A 21,621-nucleotide genomic window follows, 5' to 3' on the forward strand; every position below is an offset into this window, starting at 1 on the left:
TGCCCGAGCAAAGGCCTGGTGGCTGGAATGGCAAATCTCACGAGAGAGCTCAAAAGGGCTCTCTGTGGACGGCCCTAAATATAGACGGAAACACTTGAAATAATTCCTAGAGTTTCTTTTCTGGGGGGTTGGGAGCACAATGGAGGGCCAAATTCTCATCTTTTTGACTTCAGGATTAAACTGACTTTTTCCACATTGACCAAGGTAGGTGGTCTTGGGCGCACCTGGAGAAATGAGCGCCATAGCGGGACTTCCCAGGCCGGCCAGTGGTCAAAGCTCCGCACTTCCACTGTAGGGGGCAAGGGTTCTCGGGGTGCGGCCAAAAAATAAGCCCCGTGTACCTCATGTCTTAAAGAAAGTGGACACAGAGTCCTAAAGGAAATCAGGCAACGGGACCAGATGATCCCTCCCTTATCTTGTGACCCTTCTGCCTGTGTGTCTGTTGGGACGACGCTGAGATTGCAGAAATGGAACCCTGGTGGTGTGGATTAAGGGGGCGGGGAGGGCAGGAGAGCACTGGCCAGCTGGCCGCTCGCCGGGCCTTGGTTCCTTGGATGGGATGCAGTCACAGCCCTCCCCAGGGCCTAGGAGGGACCACTCGGGAGAGGTACCATTTGGGGGGTGGGGACAGGAAGAGAGGGTGGGTTGAGATGGAGTTTTTCATGGGCATATAGATGAAGGCCCTGCAGGCTGTGGGGCCGTCTGCCCCATGGGTCACCTCTGTGCCCCAGGGAGCACTCACAGTGGGCTTGTCATCTGAGGAGCAGTGTTGAGTCTGCCCAGAACCTCCTGTGGACAAGGGTCACCACAGTGGGCACCCCTGAGGTCATGTCTCCAAAGTCTGGGCTGGAGGAGCTTTGGGGACACATGCCTGACAGGGAGGCTCTCATTCATCTTCTAGGCCCTTCCCAGGCGGAGCTGCAAGTGCCCCTGGTTCTCCAGTCATCGAAGCTTAGCAGTCCTGGGTCCCCTTCCCTCAAGGCGCCTCCTCCTGTGGGTGGCAATGCACACCCATGACTTGGCCAGAGCGTGGATCCCTGTTCCTGCTTCACTGGAGAATATTGTCTCTGCCACCCCACGGATAGCTCAGCCCCCCTTAAGGGCACGGGTCTCCTAATGGCGCCTGATGTGGCAGGAAGAGCCCTGGGCTGGGAGGCTCGTTCACGCCCGGCCCCGAGCCTCAGTTTCCCTTCCTGTAAAATGAGAGAGTTAGACTTGATGATCCCCAAATTCCCTTTCCATGCTGACCTTGTAGGGTATTTGTCCACATGAGATGACTCTAATGGCGGAGTCTCAGGCTCCATTACTGGGGTGTGCAGGGGGTATTCTGGAGAAGGCCCTGCCCAGAGCTTTCTGTTTCCCCATAGGATACGCTGAGCTGACCCTGCTGTCTTTTTGATTATCTGCCTGTGCGTGTGGCTTTGGTAGAGAGAAAGGGAGCAGGAGCTGGCTGGGTTTCTTTCTTTTTCTTTTTTTTTAAGGAGAGGTTTTTTAAATTTATTAATTAATTAATTTATTTTTGCCTGCATTGGGTCTTCCTTGCTGCGCGTGGGCTTTCTCTAGTTGCGGCAAGTGGGGGCTACTCTTTTTTTTTTTTTTTTTTTTTTTTTTTGCGGTAAACGCGGGCCTCTCACTGTTGTGGCCTCTCCCGTTGTGGAGCACAGGCTCTGGACGTGTAGGCTCAGCAGCCATGGCTCACGGGCCCAGGCGCTCCGCAGCATGTGGGATCTTCCCAGACCGGGGCACGAACCCGTGTCCCCTCCATCGGCAGGCGGACTCTCAAACACTGCGCCACCAGGGAAGCCCGGGGGGTTACTCTTTGTTGCGGTGCACGGGCTTCTCATGGCGGTGGCTTCTCTTGTTGCAGAGCACGGTCTCTAGGCGCACGGGCTTCCGTAGTTGTAGCACGCGGGCTCAGTAGTTGTGGCGCACGGGCTTAGTTGCTCCGCGGCATGTGGGACCTTCCTGGACCAGGGCTCGAACCCGTGTCCCCTGCATTGGTAGGCAGATTCTTAACCACTGCACCGCCAGGGAAGCCCTGGCTGGGTTTCTTAGCCTCCCCATCGGTCAACAGAAAGCGTCTCTCAGACCATCTCTCTTCCCTCCCCCACAGCACTGGGCCCTCTTCCCCACCCACCCACCGAGGTCCCATCTCCTGTTCTGACCAGCTTTCTGTATGAGGTGTCACCCATTCTGTGTTCCATGTGGTTCCAGTGCTGGATAGGAAATATGGGACCATAGGGGTTTCAGATCCGGAGGATGGCAGGGAGGGTAGGGGGCCCTCACAGAGGTCTGGTTTCTGGTAGAAGAGGAGGAGGATGGAGCCTCTAAAAAGCAAATCAGACTTTAACATGGAAGAGTAACCTCTTATGAGCACCAGCCAGACCACCTTATGATGCGCAAAGCGTGTCTTCTTCCCACTCAGGCTAGAATACAGAAGGTTTCTTTCTGCCATCTCAGTCTTGGGAGGTACCAGGCTCCAGGGAAGGTGTGTGAAGAAAATCCCTCGCTGCCACATTGGCCAAATGGAAGGGGGAAAAGCATAGGAAGACACTGGCATGTGCAGAGTCCCTAGGAGGAACCATAAGAGAGTCAAGAAACTTAAAGGAAGCCGGAGTAGCACGGAGAGCAAAGAGGAGAGGGAGAGAGAGGAGGTCAGGGCCCACACCATGAAGGTGCAGAGGGGGCCTGGCCTTTATTTTGACGGGCAGGAGAGACGGCCAGGAGGCAGGATCTGGGGTGGAGCTTCGCAGAGGGACACCTCTTCAGGTTTGGGAAGACTTGAGGGGAAGGCACCATCTTCTGAGCCCGGTTCCTTCCTCCTTGGTCCCCTCTAAATGCTCTCTTGGGCCTGTTTCTCTTCCTCCCTCAGGGTCCAAAGAAAGGATCTGACCCACTAAGCTGACCAGGAGTGCTCCTGGGGGCTGGAAGGCAGGGCCCCTGGCACAAAGAGTCAGAGTGGTTTCACCAGTCCCTAAGTCCTGAGTCCAACGTGGAAATTCCAGGCCTTGGGATGTAAGCCTCCAGGATAGTGACACCAGTTGGGAGACTCACTCCACTCAAGAGAGCACCCCCAAAAGGGTTGGGAAGCCCAGGCCCCCAACTTGATGCCCCAAGGACAGTGTCAGGATGACCTGGCATCCCCGGGCAGCTCCTTCCCCAAAATGAAAACTTTCACCATCACAAGGGGCAGACAGAGAGCTTGCTTGGAGTCTTGCCCCTTGTGGACCCCAGCCCAGCTGGGACCCTAGAAGGCCCTGGGGCTCATTTCTGCTCCAGAAAGGTGCAGCCCCTCAGCTTCCTTTGCCGCCCCAGGCGCAGGAGAGCGTCTCAGCCAGGTCTGCACAGGAGGACTTACAGACGTGGAACCCCAGAGCTTGCCAGGACAGCACCAACTTGCTGGACCCCTCCCAGTCCTGGCCCTTCCATCCAAGCCCAGAAACTCAGACCTAGGCCTACGACAAAAGACCAGGAAGTCCCCCAGCATGGGTGGGGGCATTTGCTGTTTCCTCCAGGGAGGAAACAAGGGCTGCCCAAGGCCAGGTCCTGTGGAAGCACATCCTGCCCCCTGGGCTGCTGACCCAGGACAGGATAGGCCCCTGGTATTCGGGACCAACCTTGGGCAATGGGGAACGCAGAGGGAAGGCTTGGCCTTCAAATCTGGGTCCAAAGCCCGGTATCCTGAAATACTAATTTTGGGTCCCTCTGTGCCTCAGTTTCCTCATCTGTTAAATGGGATGATAATAATACCTTCCACATAGGGTTCTGGTAAGAACTGTGTTAGCCTAGAGGGAGTATCACATGGTGACCAAGAGCAGGGGTTCTGGAGCTGCCCTGCCTGGGTCCAAATCCCGGCTCCTGTGCTGCTAGCTGTGTAATCTCGGCATGTTACCCTCTCTGTCTCTGTTTCACCTGTAAAAATGGAGATAAAAGGGCTGCCATGAGGATTAAAGGAGCAAGCCCATGTACCCAGAACACTCTCTAGTATGTCCTCAGTGCTCACAAATGCCACCTATTGGCTATACTCCACAGAGATGGTACTTGGCACACAGAGGTGCCCAGTAAATGTGGGCTCCATCCTCTGGTCCCTGTGACTCTCACATCTTGTGTTTCCTACCCCCAAATCCAAACACCCAAGATTCCCTTTGATCTCCCACCAATAAAATCTTATTAGCTTGTTCACACTGAAGTGTAAATGATGGATGGCCATTTAACTTATACCAGAGGAGCATATGCACGCCTTCAGCCAAAGGAGCAATGTGCTGATGGTGGACTCCAGGCCACAGGCCGGGCTGGGGGTAGGGAGCATTTGGGAAGGTAGCTCTCCCAGAGTGCTTCAGTGATAACCACCTCAGCAGGCCAGGTATCTCCAGGCTGGAAAGGGTATTGGGTTTAAGACCCAGCTCTGCTCCTGATTGCTGTGTGACTTTCAGCAACTCACTTGACCTGTCTGGATCTCAGCTTCCTCATCTGCCTAATGGGATAACTTGTCTTCTGCCATCCTCAAGGGGCTGTCCAAAACTAAATGCATCTGAAAATGGTCTGCCTTTGTCTCTCAGGATTGTGGTTATTTGTCCACGTGTCCATCTGCTCTTCTCAGCCTGGATAGGGAGCAGGTGTTCAGTGAACATGAGCTGAACTGCAGTGCACATCCTGATCTTGGGGCATAATCCCTCCTGTGCACCCAGTCACAGCCACATTCGCATTCTCATCCATTCCCCACCATGCCCCGCAGTGGCCTGGGGAAGCTTGGAATACCCCATTTAGCAGATGAGGAAACTGAGACCTGGGGAAGTCAGGGCATTTACCTGAAATGGTGGAGCTGGTCATCACCCACAAGCACTTGGCTGCAAAATCCGTGCTGTCACGTGATTTCTGGATATCAGAGTTGGTGCTGGAAGGGGAGCAGTTTCCCTTCTCACAGGGACGTGGGACCAGCAGAAGGAGACAAAAATACAAGGACACCTATTGGCTTCAGGCACAGCCTACATTAGCCTGAACTTTAGGTCATCAGATTCTCGTGACCTCTCTGCGTGGAGGGGTTCTTATCCCACAGATGGCAAACTTCAGGCTCAGCGAAGTAAAGGCATTTGGCCAGTAAGTTGAAGAGGAGGACTTGAAGCCAGGGGTGTCTGACACTGATGGTGGTGCCTGTGACCATCACCATGCAGTGCCCTCACCCACACTCACACACACCCGGCTGGCTTGAGAGGCAGGGGGATAGAAGAGCTGGGAGTGGAAGCTGCTGCACTGTGGGGATGTCGTGGGAAGGTGGGCGGATGATCTTCCTAGAGGGCAGACCTGTCCACGGGGATGGATGTATCCTCTGCAGGACAGGAGCTCCTGTCCCCGGAGGAATGCAAAAAGCCCGGAGGTTGTAGTCAGCTCTGAAAGGGTAGTGGACTAGTGGCCACTCAGGACTGCTGCTGACCCCCGCCTGGGGGAGGCTTCTCACCCTCCTTCTGCTTCTCCTGTCCTCTTTGTCCCATCTCTTCCTCATCTCTGCCTGTGTCCCTTGTGTGACTTGGACAAGTTCCTTCACCTCTGTCCTAAATTCATAGCGTTTAACACCATCCAAAGGGCCAAGGGCTCAGTAAGGGCAATTATGGTCATTTTTCTTTTCTCCCCACCATCCTGGAGAGCACTGAAGAAAAGGAGGCTGGACCCCCTGGGTTCTAAGTCTCCTCCTGCACAGCGAGCATCTCCTTCCTATCCTGTTCCATACCGTCTTAGTCTCCAGAGAGGCAGCCCGAACTCAGCCCGGGGTCTACTGGCGCGACCCGGGTGTGCCAACCCTGATCCCTTCGCCTCAGTATCGCATCCAGGAAAGGGGCGAGCGCTCCCCGCGTCCCTTGGTGCGGTCTCTGGGTGTCCTCCGTACAGGTGGCTGAGCTCCAAGAGGCGCGGGACGCGGGCCCTGCAGGAGGGCGTGTGCTGCCCCCGCCCATCCCGCGCTCGCGCCCTCGCCGGGGTACCGAGAACCCACGTGATTTCCCGGCAGAGGCAGCCGGCTCCCCGCGCCCGTCGCCAGGCTGCTCTTCGCGCCTACTTTCAGTTTCGTGCCCAGCGCGGGCGAAGCCGGGAGCGCAGCTGGGAGCGCAGCCGGGAGCGCAGCCGGTGAGTGCCCACCACTTCGCGGGGCAGCGGGACTCGGCTGGGGCGAGCGGCGCAGGGAGGTTCGGGGTGCAGACGCCGCGGGGAGGAGGGTATGCCAGAGGACTCTGGAGCTGGACGTACCCATGGCCAGGTAGCTGACCTGATGGTTGGTCGGGCCGACGGACGGCTGGACTGATGAACGGGTGGGCAGATGGGGCGCCGATGGCGGGGGAGCGCTCAGCCTGCCACCCTGCAGAGTTTGGGGGATGAGTTTCGAGCCGCAGAGGAAAGCAGGTCTGGGTTACCCGGGTTGGGTTTCGGGACGCGGCTGCGTTCCCGCTCCCTCCCATTCCTCCCCACCTTCGCACCGCTCCTGTCACCTCCTGGAGCTTCACCTTCTAATTGTCTTTTAAAGAATTCAAAAGTCCCCGCTGCTCATTGAGTGGGACTTTTTAGCCTAAAAGAGCTTTTTATGATGGACAGTTCCAAACATGTGCAAAAGTAGAAGGAATAGGGGCTCCCTGGAGGCGCAGTGGTTAAGAATCCGCCTGCCAATGCAGGGGACACGGGTACGAGCCCTGGTCGGGGAGGATCCCACATGCGGTGGAGCAGCTAAGCCCGTGCACCACAACTACTGAGCTTGTGCTCTAGAGCCCGTGCTCCGCAACAAGAGAAGCCACCGCAGTGAGAAGCCCATGCACCGCAACGAAGAGTAGCCCCCACTCACCGCAACTAGAGAAAGCCCGCGTGCAGCAACAAACGCAGCCAAAATAAATAAATAAATAAAAATAATAAATAAAAGTAGAAGGAATAGAATTAGGTTGAGCTGTACAAATATGTCAGTTTTGATATAACCAAGCCCCACGTAACCGCCACTTAGGCTTCAACAGTCATCACCCCAGACCAGCCCAGTTTCGTCCCTACCACACTTCATTTTGAAACAAATGGCAAACAGACACAGCAGCATCTCAACTGAACTTTCCCACAATGTACTAAAGTAAGGAGATTTTAAAAAGACATAACCACAATACCATCAGCATAACTTTAAACATTTTAACAGTAATTCCTTAATGTCAAATCTCCACAGGCTATTCCTGATGAGCGTTTTAACCTCATAAGTAATAGGTGAACACATGGGTGCCCTTTTGTTTACATGGGTGTCGTTTTGCTACTTGCTTTTTGCGTTTCCAAGTCGTTTTCAGCCATTTTCTCACCCAGGGGGCCAGGACCTGGAGTTTGCTGGGATGGCCATTTGGGGAGGTGCAGGGAGGCCCCCCACCTTCAGCACCGTTTGCATCCATTTTATACGTTGGGGTTCTTATGTTTCCTTTTTAAGAGGTTGGGGGTTCTGCAGGCTTCAAAAGCAGTTTGAAACCCAGCACTTCCAAGCCTCCCAAACCTGGGGATGGCAGGAGGTAGGGTGTACCCGGGGCCAGTACATGGAGCCCCATCCCTCCAAATTGCTTTTCTTTCTAAGAAGCAGTAAGCTCGGAAAGCACTAGGCTTGGTCTCTTACCAGAGAACAGAGCAGGGGTGAATCTGATGATTTCATGGTGCATGCAGGTCCCCCATCCAGCGTGCTTTCCTCAAAACTTACCGATAGCACCGAGTGGTCATTGATTATGCCCACCTGCCTCCCCTCCAAAGCACAGCACCAGGACTTCCCTGGTGGCACAGTGGTTAAGAATCCGCCTACCAATGCAGGGGACACGGGTTTGATCCCTGGTCCGGGAAGATCCCGCCTGCCACGGAGCAACTAAGCCTGTGTACCACAGCTACTGAGCCTGTGTTCCAGAGCCCGTGCTCCGCAACAAGAGAAGCCACCACAGTGAGAAGTCCACGCACCCCAACGAAGAGTAGCCCCCGCTCGCCGCAACTAGAGAAAGCCTGCGCAGCAACGAAGACCCAACGCTGCCAAAAACAGAAACAGAAACAAAAAAACAAAGCACAGCACCAGCTAGATTGGAGCCTGGCATGGGAGGCAGAAGGACCAGGGCTCTCAGCACCTTGAATTTGCTTGGTGACCATGGACTATTTTATCTCTCATAACCTTGGTTTCTCATCTGTAAAATGGGGATGATAACATGTCCTTCAACGTACCGCACCAGCATGAGGAGTGATGGGTCCTTGATGAAAGCAGACAAGCGGAAGGGAAAGTTCCTTGGAAGAGTTTCCCAATACGCTTGGCCGTATTCCTCCACCAGATACAGAGGTGCCTGGATGTTTGTAGGGCCAAGTCAGTCTCCTTACGCCCAACACATATACCCACCTCCCCTCTGAGAAAAATTCAGCCAAATTACTTAGTATGTCTTCCCCTGTCTGTTACGGATTGAATTGTGTCCCTGAAAAGGATACGTTGAAGTCCTAACCCCTCTACCTCAGAATGTGGCTTTATTTCAAACAAAGGTCGTAGCAGATGTAATTAATTAAGATGAGGTCATACTACAGTAGGTGGGTCCTTAATTCAGTATGAATGGTGTCCTTATAAGAGAGGAGGCCAGCATAGGAAAATCGAGATACACGGGGAGAAGACAGCCATGTGACACAGGCAGAGATTGGAATGAGGTATCTACAAATTAAGCAGGTCCAAGAACTGCCCAGAAACCACCAGAAGCTAAAAGAGGCATGGCAGGGCCCACCCCTAGAGGCTCCAGAGGGAGCATGGCCCTGCCCACACCTTGGTTTCAGGCTTCTGGCCTCCAGAACTGTGAGAGTATAAGTTTCTTATATTTTAATCCACCCAGTTTGTGGTTCTTTGTAGCAAAGCTAGGAAACTAATTTGCCATCCCAGAATCTCTCCTCTGCTTTCCACAGAGTCCCACTAAGGATTAAGCAAATTAAATACAGGTGCAAATACTTTGTAAAAACTTTTTGGAGGCCTTCTAAGGATGTAAACTACAGGTTTTCTTTACCGGATCTATTTTTTGAGTGTTGCTGGTAGCCCAAAGTCTATCTTAGATGAAACTCAGTCTGCAAGGCAAACACCCAAATGATTTGAGAAGGAAACAAACAAACAAAAAGTGAAAAACTGATCAGTCTGATGGTTAGTGCAGGCTGTCTGGAGAAGGGAAGGCTTTTGGTCCCTCAGACCACCCTGAAGATCATATCTCTGTCATCCACTGCCCTTAAAACCAGGAGGAAGTGGTGAGGCAGGCAAGCACTTGGTTATATGTGGGACTTGTTACCCATAAAATAAGCATGCTTATGTAACCTGTATGCCATCTGGGGTTTCCTAGATCCTTGAGAGCTGGGTGAAATTGCCATGAACCCCCATTATGCTCCTTTGGGGGGCCCTAAGTATTTTCAAGCTCTCTGTGGATCTGGAAGGTGGAGATGAATGTCAGAGTAGTGCTTCTGGCCATCTCTGACCCCAGACTCTTCTTCTGCTCTGCAGTCATCCTCTCTCACTAGTAGAGCAGGGCATGAAACCAGTAGGTTTCCTGGGGTGAAAAGATGGGAGACCTGCGGAAACCTGAGTTCACTCGTTTGCCCTGCCTGTTTCAACCCTGATTCTCTGTGATGGGACTCCTGCTACATCCTGTGAGTCACTCCAAAGTCTTCTGATAAATTCCCAGACACAGGAGTCTTTCCCAGAAAGGTATTTAGCAGCCCTTCTGGCTGGGATGCCTCTGACATTTGGCAAAGGAGAACCTCAATGAACTTGAGGGAACGTTGAGTTCACACTCAGATGACCTCTATTCTCAGTTTGCTTTTCTTCCTTCCAGACTTTTTTCTATATGTGTATATTCCTATATGTGTATATTCCTATCTTTTTTAGTGGACTCATAACATAAAAACCAAAATGGAATTAACACTTTTTAAATAACATGGAATTATGTATTAAAGGAAGATTAAATGCTATGATATCCTTTTTTTAATTGTTTAGTTTTTAGTAGCTAGTACATTCACATAGTACAATAATATAAAACAAATAAAAAGGTATGTAATGAAAAGTAAGTCTCCCTCCCTCCCCAGTCTCCTGGACACCTGATAACCCTTCCTGAAAACAACCAATGTTATCAGGTTCTTATGTCTCCTTCCAAACACAGTCCAGGTGGGCACATGAAGATATATATATATATATATATGTGTGTGTGTGTGTATATATATATACACACACACACACACACACACACACATATATATCCCCTTCTCACAAGTGGTAGTATACTGTATGTAGTGTTTTTTATCTTGTTTTTTTTAATTTAATGTAATTTGGAAATCTTTCGACATCAAAACAAAAAAATCTGCCTTTTTTCTTTTTCTTTTTAACAGCTACATAGTATTTCAGTGCGTGGCATAATTGATATAACTGTTGTTGGGCATCTAGGTTGTTTCTCATCTCTTGTTATTTCAATCAGTGCTGTAACAAATATCCTTGTTCAAGCATCGTTTTTGCCTATGTGAGAATAAATCTTTAGGGAAAACATCCAGGAGTGTGTTTGCGAGGTCAAGGGGAAAATATGCAGTTTGAACTTTGATAAATCTGGCAAATTACCCTCCTTAAGTGTTGTACTAATTTTCACTCCCACCAACATGTATGAGGAGGCCAGCTTCCCACCCATTCCCCAACACATGTTATCAAACTTCTCCATATTTGCAGATCTGGTAGACAAGTAATGGTGTCCTATTTTTTTTCATTTCTCTTATTATGAATGATTTGGGGCATCCTTTCAAATATTTAAGGCTCACTTATAGTTCCTTTTCCATAAACTGTTCATATCCTTTGCATACTTTTCCATTGAGTTGTTGGTGTTTTTCCTATTGAGCTGTAAAAGCACTTTACATATTAAGGAAATTAGCTCTTTGTAGTATGAGTATACTGTCATCTTAAGTGGCTGCATAGTTGTCCAAAGAATGGCTGAACCGTAATCTTTGTTAAACATTTAATTGGCTCTTGTTTTCTCCTACTACATATGGACTGTTTCCTCTGTTTTATATAAAAAAAACAAGACGTAACATTTTAATTCTTTCCATAGCCCTTCCCAGAATTCCTCTCAGGGAAGGAAGTATTTCTGGAAAAATACCTTGATAGGATTGGGGTGGGTGGGGCCTGTGTGCAAAGAGGTCAGCAGGGACCGGGACATGTCGGGGCAGGGCAGACTCGTGGCATGGAGCATGTGTATGTGTTGGGAGTGCAATATTTGCCCCTGAAAAGAAGGAAGAAGGAGAGAGGAGAGAAGGGAGGATGAGGAGAAGGTGGAGAGAAGGTAGGCCACACAGGAAGAAGACCCCCAGAAACTTCTTGGGGATAGGATAGCCAAAGGGCATTTTCGCTAGGGTGATGCCCCTACTTCCTGTGAGGTGGGTAACTGACAGCACAGACTCCAGCACAGGCTCCATTCTGCAACCATTAACCCGCTCAGCACACATTTGCTGAGTTTCTACATGCCAGGCCCTGCACTAGGTACTGGGCTACAGCTAGGAGTACAACAGAGTCCCTGCCCCGGGGAGCTGATGTGCCAGTAGAAACAGACAGTACACAAGTACACAAAGATGTGCGGTAGACATCAGGTAGTGGTGACTATGGTGCAGGAAGACAAGGCAAGCGAAGGGGCAGGCATGCTGGGGGCAGAGGGAGGGTTGTGTTTGGAACAGAGAGGCCAGTCATGACCTTTTCATAAGGGGCTCTTGGGACAATTGAGGGGAGTGAGGCAAGGAGTCGTGAACCATGATGGTGCCTGGAGTGGAGAAGGGAGGGGAGGAGGGAAGGGAAGGAGGAGTTGTTAAACTCACAGTTGTTTAAGCCTCTTATGAGTGAATTTTTTACCTGTAATTTAACAAAGGGCTGGACCTGGATCAGGAGCCCTCTGTCCGAGGAGCGCTGCCTGTGGGGAGGCCGTAAGCTGCCCCAGGCCATGGTATTTCAGGTGGCTGTCTGAGCCAGTTCATCTGTAGCAGGAAAGATGGGACTGCCCAGGTTGACGTCCAGCCTTGCGGTGAACATCCTGGTGACCAGAGCTCTGCTCGCAGTCTGGATGGTTTCCTTCAGCTCCACTCCCATATTCTAAAGCGATATATGGACTTTAGTTTTATTTTTATTTTTTTTATTGTGTTAAAATACACATAAAATTTCCTATCTTAACCATTTTTAAGTGTACTACAGTTCAGTGCTTTTAAGGACATTTACGTTGTTGTGACTCCATCACCACCGTCCATCCCCATGACTCTTTTCATCTTGTAAAACTGAAATCCTATGCCCATTACCCAGTAACTCCCCATTCTTCCCTCCCCCCAGCCCCTAGCAACCATCATTCTACTATCTATCTCTATGGATTTGACTACTCTAAGTATCTCCTATAGGTGGAATCATACATTATTTGTCTTTGGGGGACTGGCTTATTTCACTTAGCTTAGATGTCCTCAAGGTTCATCTATACTGCAGAATTTCCTTCCTTTGAAACACTGAATAATATTCCATTGTGTGTATAATCACATTTTGCTTATTCATTCACCCATCAATGGACACTGGGTTGCTTCCATGTTTTACCTATTATGATCAATGCTGCTATGAACATGGGTGTACAAATATCTCTTCAAGGCCCTGCTTTTAATTTTCTTGAATATATATCCAGGATCCAGGGTCATAGGATAATTCTATTTTGAATTTTTTGAAGCACCTCCATACTGTTTTCCACAGCACCTACACCATTTTACATTCCTACGAAAAGTGTACAAGGGTTCCAGTTTCTCCACATCCTCACCAACACTTTTTGTTTTCTGGTTTTTTGATAGTTGCCAACCTAATGGGTGCGAGGTGGCATCTCATAGTTTTGATTAGCATTTCCCTAATGATTAGTGACGTTGAGCATCTTTTCATGTGCTTATTGGCCATTTGTATATCTTTGGAGAAATGTCTGTTCAAGCCCTTTTCCCATTTTTGAATTAGATTGTTTTGTTGTTGTTGAGTTTTAGGAGTTCTCTCTATATTCTGGATATTAATTCTTATCAGATTTATGTTTTGCAAATATTTTTTCCCATTCTATGGGTTGCCGTTTTACTCTGTGGGTAGAGTCTTTTGATGTATGATTTTTAAAATTTTCATGAAGTCCAATTTTTCTGTTTATTCTTTTGATGTCTGTGCCTTTGGTGTCATCTCCAAGGAATCACTGCCAAACCCAGTGTCACAGCTTTCATCCTATGTTTGCTTCTAATAGTTTTATTATTTTAAGTCTTACATTTGGGGCCTTGATCCATTTTTGTTTTTTGTTTGTTTGTTTAAATTTTTATTTATTCATTTATTTTTGGCAACGTTGGGTCTTCATTGCTGCATGTGGGCTTTCTCTAGTTGCGGTGAGCAGGCTTCTCATTGTGGTGGCTTCTCTTGTTGTGGAGCCCGCCTTCTCTAGGCGCGTGGGCTTCAGTAGTTGTGGCACTTGGGCTCAGTAGTTGTGGCTCATGGGCTCTAGAACACAGGCTCAGTAGTTGTGGTGCATGGGCTTAGTTGCTCCGCAGCATGTGGGATCTTCCCAGACCAGGGATTGAACCCGTGCCCCCTGCATTGAAAGGCAGATTCTTAACCACTGTGCCACCAGGGAAGTCTCCCTTGATCCATTTTGATTTAGTTTTTATATATGGTGTGAGGTAAGGGTCCAACCTCATTCCTTTGCATGTGGATATCCAGTTTTCCCAGTACCATTTGTTGAAAAGACTGTCCTTTCCCCATTGAATGGTCTTGGCATTCTTGTCAAAAATCATTTGACTATATATGTGAGGGGTTATTTCTGGGCTCCCTATTCTGTTCCATTGGTCTGTATGTCTGCCTTTATGCCAATACCACACTGTTCTGATTACTGTAGCAAGTTTTGAAATCAGGAAATGTGAGTCCTCCAGTTTTATTTTTTTTTCAGGATTGTTTTGACTATTTGGGGTCCCTTGAGATTCCATATGAATTTTAGGATGTGTTCTTTAATCTCTGCAAAAAAGAAGTCATTGGGATTTTGATAGGAATTGCATCGAATCTGTAGATCACTTTGGGTAATATTGACTTCTTTTTTTAAGGAAAATACATTTTTAATTTTAGTTTTAGTTTTTTAATATTTACTTATTTATTTGGTTGCTCCAGGTCTTAGTTGCAGCTCTCCAGCTCCTTAGTTGTGGCACGTGGGCTCCCTAGTTGCGGCAGGCAGCCTCCTTAGTTGCAGCTCACCAGCTCCTTAGTTGCAGCTCACCAGCTCCCTAGTTGCAGTATGCGGACTCCTTAGTTGTGGCATACGAACTCTCAGTTGTGGCATGCATGTGGGATCTAGTTCCCTGACCAGGGATTGAACCTGGGTCCCCTGCATTGGGAGCATGGAGTCTTAACCACGGCGCCACCAGGGAAGTCCCAATATTGACGTTTTAACAATAGTGAGTCTTCCAATCCATAAACATGGGATATGTTTCCATTTATTTATGTCTTATTTAATTTCTTTCAGCAACATTTTGTACTTACATTGTACAGATCTTCCACCTCCTTGGTTAAGTTAACTTCTAAGTATTTTATTCTTTTTGATGCTATTATAAATGGAATTGTTTTGGTTATTTCCTTTTCAGATTGTTATCTTTCATATTTAGAAACACAACTGATTTGTTTGTGTTGACTTTGTATCCTGCTGCCTTGCTGAATTCATTTATTAGTTCTAACAGGTTTTTTGTGGAGTCATTAGGGTTTTCTACATAGAAGATCCTGTCATCTGCAAACAGATTATTTTACTTCTTCCTTTGCAATTTGGATGTCTTTTATTTCTTTTTCTTGCCTAATTGATCTGACTAGAACTGCCAGTTCTGTGTTGAATAGAAGTGGTGAAAGCAGGCATCCTTGCCTTTTCCTGATCTTAAAGCAAAAGCTTTCAGTCTTTCAACATTGAGTATGATGTTTGCTATGGGTTTTTCATATATGACTTTTATTATGTGGAGTAGTTTCCTTCTATTCCTGGTTTGTTGAATTTTTTTTTTATCGTAAAAGGGTGTATAATTTTGTCAAATGGTTTTTCCTGCATCAATTGAAATGATTGTGTGGGTTTTTTCCCTTCATTTTGTTTTTGTTTTTGGTTTTTGGGTTTTTTTGCGGTACGCGGGCCTCTCACTGTTGTGGCCTCTCCCATTGCGGAGCACAGACTCCGGATGCACAGGCTCAGCGGCCATGGCTCACGGGCCCAGCAGCTCCACGGCATGTGGGATCTTCCCGGACCAGGGCATGAACCCGTGTCCCCTGCATCAGCAGGCGGACTCTCAACCACTGCGCCACCAGGGAAGCCCTCCCTTCATTTTGTTGATGTGGCATATTACATTGATCAATTTTCATATGTTGAACCATCCTTGCATTCCAGGAATAAAGCTCACTTGGTCATGGTGTATAATCTTTTAAATTTGATGTGCTGAATTTGGTTTGCTAGTATTTTGTTGGGGATATTTGCATCATTGTTCATAAGGGATATTAGTCTCGAGTTTTCTTTTAGTGTCTTTGTCTGGCTTTGGTATCAGGGCAGTGCTGGCCTCCTAGAATGAGTTAGGAAGTGTTCTTCCTCATCAGTTTTTGGGAAAACTTTTGGGAAAAGTTTGAGAAGGATTGGTATTAGTTCTTTTCTAACTTTCTGGTAGAATTCACCAGTGAAGCCGTCAGCTCCAAGACTTTTCTTTGTTGGGAGATTTGTTTTATTGCTGATATATCTCCTGACTAGTTATAGGTCTATTCAGATTTTCTACTTCTTTGTGATTTAATGTTGGAAGGTTTTGTGTTCCTAGGAATTTGTCCATTTCATCTAGGTTATCCAGTTTGTTGACATACAATTGTTCGTAGTATTCTCTTACAATTCTCTTCATTTCTTTAGAATTGGTAGTGATGTCCCCACTTTCTGATTTTAGTAATTTGATTCTTCTTTTTTCCTTAGTCCAAAGGCTTGTCAATTTCGTTGACTTTTTGAAGAACCAACTTTTGATTTTATTGATATTCTCTATTATTTTTCAGTTCTCCTGTTCCTTTATCTACACTCTAATTGTTATTATTTCCTTTCTTCTGTTAACTTTGAGTTTAATTTGCTTTTCTTTTCTAGTTCCTTAGGTTGTAAAGTTAGGTTGTTGATTTGAGATCTCTCTTGTTGTTTTTTTTTTTTGCGGTATGCGGGCCTCTCACTGCTGTGGCCTCTCCCGCTGCGGAGCCCAGGCTCCAGACGCGCAGGCCCAGCGGCCATGGCTCACGGGCGCAGCCGCTCCGCGGCATGCGGGACCCTCCCGGACCGGGGCACGAACCCGTGTCCCCTGCATTGGCAGGCGGACTCCCAACCACTGCACCACCAGGGAAGCCCTCTCTTGTTTTTTAATGTAACATTTATAGCTATAATATTTCCCCTTAGCACTGCTTTTGCTGTGTCCCATAAGGTTTGGTATGTCGTGTTTTTGTTTCCATTCATCTCTAAGCATTTTCTAATTTCCGTTGTGATTTCTTCTTTGATCCATTGGTTGTTTAAATGTGGGCTGTTTTGTTTCCACAATTTTGTGAATTTTCCAGTTTTCTTTATGTTATTGATTTCTAATACCATTGTGGTCAGAGCCTATACTTTGTATGATATCTATTTTTTAAAATCTATTGAGAATTTGTGCCCTACATATGGTCTATCGTGGGAAATATCCCGTGTGCAATCAAGAATGTGTATTCTGTTGTCATTGGGGGGAGTATTCTGAATGTATCTGTCAGATCTTATTGATTTATTGTATTGTTTAAGTCCTCTATTTCCTCACTTATCTTCTGCTTGATTATTCTATCCATTATTGTGAGTGGGTATTAAAGTCTCCAACTATTATTGTTAAACTGCCTATTTCTCCCTTCAGTTCTGTCAGTTTTTGCCTTGTATGTTTTGGTGGTCTGTCATTAGGTATGTAAATGTTTATAATTGGTATATCTTCTTGCTGAATTTAACTTTTTATTAACATATAAAGTCCTTCTTTGCCTCTTGTAAACTTTTTTTGATTTAAAGCCTACTTTATCTTATATTAGTACAACCACTCCTGCTCTCCTTTGGTTACTATTTTCATGGAATATCTTTTTCCATCCCCTTACTTTCAATCTGTTTTTGTCCTTGAATCTCAAGTGAGTCTCTTGTAGACAGCATATAGTTAGATCATGTGTTTTTATCCAGCCAATCTCTGTCTTTTGATTGGAGAGTTTAATCCATTTACATTTAGGTTATTACTGATAAGGAGAGACTTATTTCTGTCATTTTGCTGTTTGTTTTTTATATGCCCTATAGCTTTTTCGTGCTGTATTTTTTGCATTCCTCTCTTTTTTTGTGTTTAGTTAACTTTGTGTAGTGAAATGTTTAAATTCTTTCTTAATTTTGTGTATATTCTATGGCTATTTTCTTTGTGGTTAACATGGGGATTACATTTAACATCTTAAAGTTATAACACTCTGATATGAATATAGTGGCTTAACTTCAATAACATACGAAAACTCTGCTACTTTACAGCTCCATCCCCACTGCTTTCTGTTGCTGATGTTACAAAATTACATCTTTATACATTATGTGCCCCAAATATAAAATAATAATTTTTAAAAAACACATTAGTCTCCCAGTTTATGTAGAAAGCAAGATTTGGAATTACAAACCAAAGTTACAGTACTGTATACTAGCCTTTACACTAATAATTGTTTTTCTTTACATGTAATAGTCTCTTAAATCCTGTAGAAAACCAAAAGTACAGTTACAAACTATTGCTACAATAATACTAGCTTTTATAATTGTCCATGTACTTACCGTTATTTATATCTTTATTTTTCCTTATGACATTGAGGTACTGTCTAGTATCCTTTCATTTCACCCTGCAGGACTCCCTTGAGCATTTCTTGCTGGGCACATCTAGTGGTCTAGTGGTCATGAATTCCCTCAGCTTTTGTTTATCTGGGAATGTCTTGATTTCTCCTTTTGGGTTTTTTTTTTTTTTTTTTTTGGCTGTATCAGGTCTTAGTCGCGGCACGCAGGATCTTCTTTGAGGCATGCGGCATCTTTCGTTGTGGTGAGCAGGCTCTTTGTTGCAGCGTGTGGGCTTCTCTCTAGTTGTGGTGTGCAGGTTTGTTTTCTTTCTCCTCTCTGGTTGTGGCACACAGGCTTCAGGGCGTGTGGGCTCTGTAGTTGTGGCAGGCAGGTTCAAGAGTGGGTGGGCTCTGTAGTTTGCAGCACGTGGGCTCTAGTTGAGGCACACGAGCTCAGTAGTTGTGGCATGCAGGCTTAGTTGCCCCACGGCATGTGGGATCTTAGTTCCCTGACCAGGGATCTAACCCATGTCCCCTGTATTGTAAGGTGGATTCTTTACCACTGGAGCACCAGGGAATTCCCTCTCCCTTACTTTTGAAGGACACTTTTGCCGGATATAGCATTCTTGGTTGACAGTTATTTTCTTTTTGCACTTTGAATGTATGGACCTACTGTCCTCAGGCCTCCAAAGTTTCTGAGGAGAAATTTGCAGATAGTCTTATTGAGGAGCCCTTGTATTTGATGATTCACTTCTCTCTTGCTGCTTTCAAGACTCACCCATTGTCTTTGGTTTTTGAAAGTCTGCTCATAATGTGTCTTGGTGTGGGTCTCTTTGAGTTAATTTTACTTGGAATTTATTGAGCTTCTTGAATGTTTATATTCAGCTTTTTCATCAAATTTGGGAAGTTTTTAGCCATTATTTCTTCAATTTTTCTCTCTGTCCTTTTCTGTCTCTTCTTCTGGGGCTCCCATAATGTGTATGGTGGTCCACTTAAATCATGTCTCACACATCCCTTAAGCTCTGTTCACTTTTCTTCATTCCTTTTCTTTCTGTTTCTCAGCCTCGATAATTTCCTTTGTCCTATCCTGAAGTTCCCTGTTTCTTTCTTCTCCCTGCTTAGATCTGCCTTTGAATCCCTCTATGAATTTTTCATTTTAGATACTGCATTTTTTCAGCTCCAGAATCTCTTTTTGGTTTCTTTTTAGGTTTTCTATCTCTTTATTGATATTTGCATTTTGTTAACACATAATTTTTTTGACTTTCTTAGTTCTTTAGGCATCTTTAAGGCAGTTGTTTCAAAGTCTTTAATATATCTGTCGTTACAGTTTTTTAAGAGACAGAGTCTTTTGAATTGATCTTTTCCTTTCAGTGGGCCATTGTTTGTTTTGTATGCTTTGTGATTTTTCTGTTGTTGTTGCTGAACACTGGACATTTGAATCTAATAATGTGGTAACTCTGGAAATCAGATTCTCCCCCTTGCCAGGGTTGCTGTTTTTGGTTTTGGGTTTTTGTTTATCATTTTTGGTTTTTTGTATCGTTGTGAACTGTCTCTGTGCCCAAGATCAACCTGAGGTGTTAACTTAATGCCTTCTTATGTCTTTTCATCTCCTTATGTCTTTGCTGAGCCTTTCCTTGGGCATGTGCAGTCACTTTGTAATGTTCCTCATATGTGCAGTTGTTTCTGAATGTCCTAGTCTTTAATGTCTGGCTTCCAAAAGGGGAAAAGCAAAATTGAAGGAGGGAACAAAAGACACAGGCCCTTTAAATCGCCCGGAGGTCAGTTCAGCTGGAAGGGGAGGGGCTTGCCACCACAGAGCGGGGGTGGAGTGACAACGGCTGCCTGCTTCTGTCTGCACCTCTGAGATCAGAAACAGCAGTCAACAATTATGGTACAAATCTCCGGGATCTGGAGGACAGGGTCCTTTTTACCCACCCTCGCTCCTGCAAACTGCGTGCAAGCTGCTTAAGGAACATGTGCACAGCTGGCTGCCACAAGACCAAGGGGTGGGGGGTGGCTACCTACTACTGTACTAAGAGCTGAAATTGACCAAAATGAACCCCCCCAATTTTTTTTATTGGAGTAAAGTTGCTTTACAATGTTGTGTTAGTTTCTGCTGTACAATGAAGTGAATCAGCTATATGTGTACCTATATCCCCTCCCTCTTGGACCTCCCTCCCACCCTCCCATCCAACCCATCTAGGTCATCACAGAGCACCAAGCTGAGCTCCCTGTGCTATACACTAGCTGTCTATTTTACACATGGTATTGTATTTATGTCAAACCTAATCTCCCAATTTAAAATTAACCGAAATTTAAGAGTCCAGATTAACCCTGGAAGCCGTAAGCTTTCAACAGACTCCGGAGTTCCAAAACAGTTATACCAGATTCTGCTCGTATGATTTTTGTCTAAGTGAGGAGACAGATTCCTGGTGCTTCCTACTCTGCCATCTTCCCCGAATCCTCACTGGAACCATTATTTTCAAAATGTTTGAGACCGTGTTGCTAAATTTCTCTCCTAGAAGACTGTGTGGATATAGAGGTTTCAGGCAGCTGGAAAACTTCCTGATCCCTCAACACCCATCTCCTGTGGGGAGGGATGGAGCTTGTACCATCACGAAACCCCAAACCCCCATCAACCCCTTGCCAGGGCGGTTCCTTCTGCCCCTCATGCCAAATGGAGGGAGGACTCAAATCATGGTGAGCTGGTACTCTGAGGTATTCAGATCTTGTCACTGCATCTTGTTTGAAGAGAGAAATAGCGTGCCGTTTTATTGGTCTCACAGTAGTCTTTTCCCTAAGTTCTTGAAGGTGTCCTGTGCATTTCTCAGCCTCAGAATTCTCTTCTTGAAATGGGCAGGTAAAGGTTTGCCTCGTTAGAGACTTACACGGTAGAGTCAGCAGGATGATGTTTAGGAGGTGCATGGATGAGGCAGTGGGCTGAATCATAAAGTGAGAGCAGCTGTCCTCTTTGCACTTCTCTTTAATCCTTCCTGTTGAGTCAAGGAGAAAGTCTCAGTTGGCTGCTAATGTCTGTAAGGCCTCTTACATTCCTGATCACCTTTTCCACACTGCGAGGCCAGGCCTCAGGCCATAGGCAGCCACGCCCAGGTCCTGTTCAACGGGCATCATTTTGGTTTTGTTTCCCTTGGGTTTCTCTTTTAGGGGTTACCTTCCATGCAGGGCAAATGATACTTTAGAAAATCAAGTTCAAAGTGAAATGATTTCTAGAAGATTTTTAAGGAAACGCTACTCAGATTCTCAGATAAGGCAAAAATGTCCTCCAACATGGGTAAAAAAGTCTTGGAAATTGTATTTCTATCCCTAAAGGGTAAGATTGTGGAAAGTTCACGTTATATATTTCCGCAATGATTAGAACTTTTCAAATGAGTGCAGATTATATTTTATAGCAGAAAAATAATCAAGAGCTATGGGAATGATCATTTCGTTTGGAAAGAAGTCGTTGGTTGAAGGTAGTATGGTGCTTCAGTTAGGAAAGCACCTCTGGGTTCAGCAGAGGTTTTAAATCCACTCTTTGCTTCTTGACTTCCCAGAGTCCATTTCTTCATCTGTAAAGTGAAGGCAATATCTGCCTTGAAAGGTTGACTGAGGATCCACTGAGGAAATTCAGGTGGAATACTGTAGCATGATGCCCAACCTGTGCTGAGAACCCAATATATGAGATTAGCATCAACTAGCATCAGCTGCGGGTGGGCAGTCCCCTCACTGTGCTGTAATCTTTGTAGGAAGTATTGTCCGCCATCCTCAGAATGACCCTGTGAAGAGGATGCAAA

General features: G+C 46.4%; 1 protein-coding gene across 1 annotated transcript in view; it reads left to right on the top strand.

The window, feature by feature from the left end:
- The first annotated feature begins 6,067 nt into the window (after positions 1 to 6,067).
- The window catches only part of NLRC5 (NLR family CARD domain containing 5), an 86,965-nt gene continuing 71,411 nt past the window's right edge, over positions 6,068 to 21,621 (top strand). Inside the window, exon 1 of the mRNA XM_060288630.1 lies at positions 6,068 to 6,117. The gene's annotated coding sequence lies outside the window, so the exon portion shown is untranslated. The remainder of the gene's footprint in view (positions 6,118 to 21,621) is intronic.

Source organism: Globicephala melas, chromosome 19 (genome assembly GCF_963455315.2).
Source record: "Globicephala melas chromosome 19, mGloMel1.2, whole genome shotgun sequence".
Lineage (NCBI taxonomy): Eukaryota > Metazoa > Chordata > Mammalia > Artiodactyla > Delphinidae > Globicephala > Globicephala melas.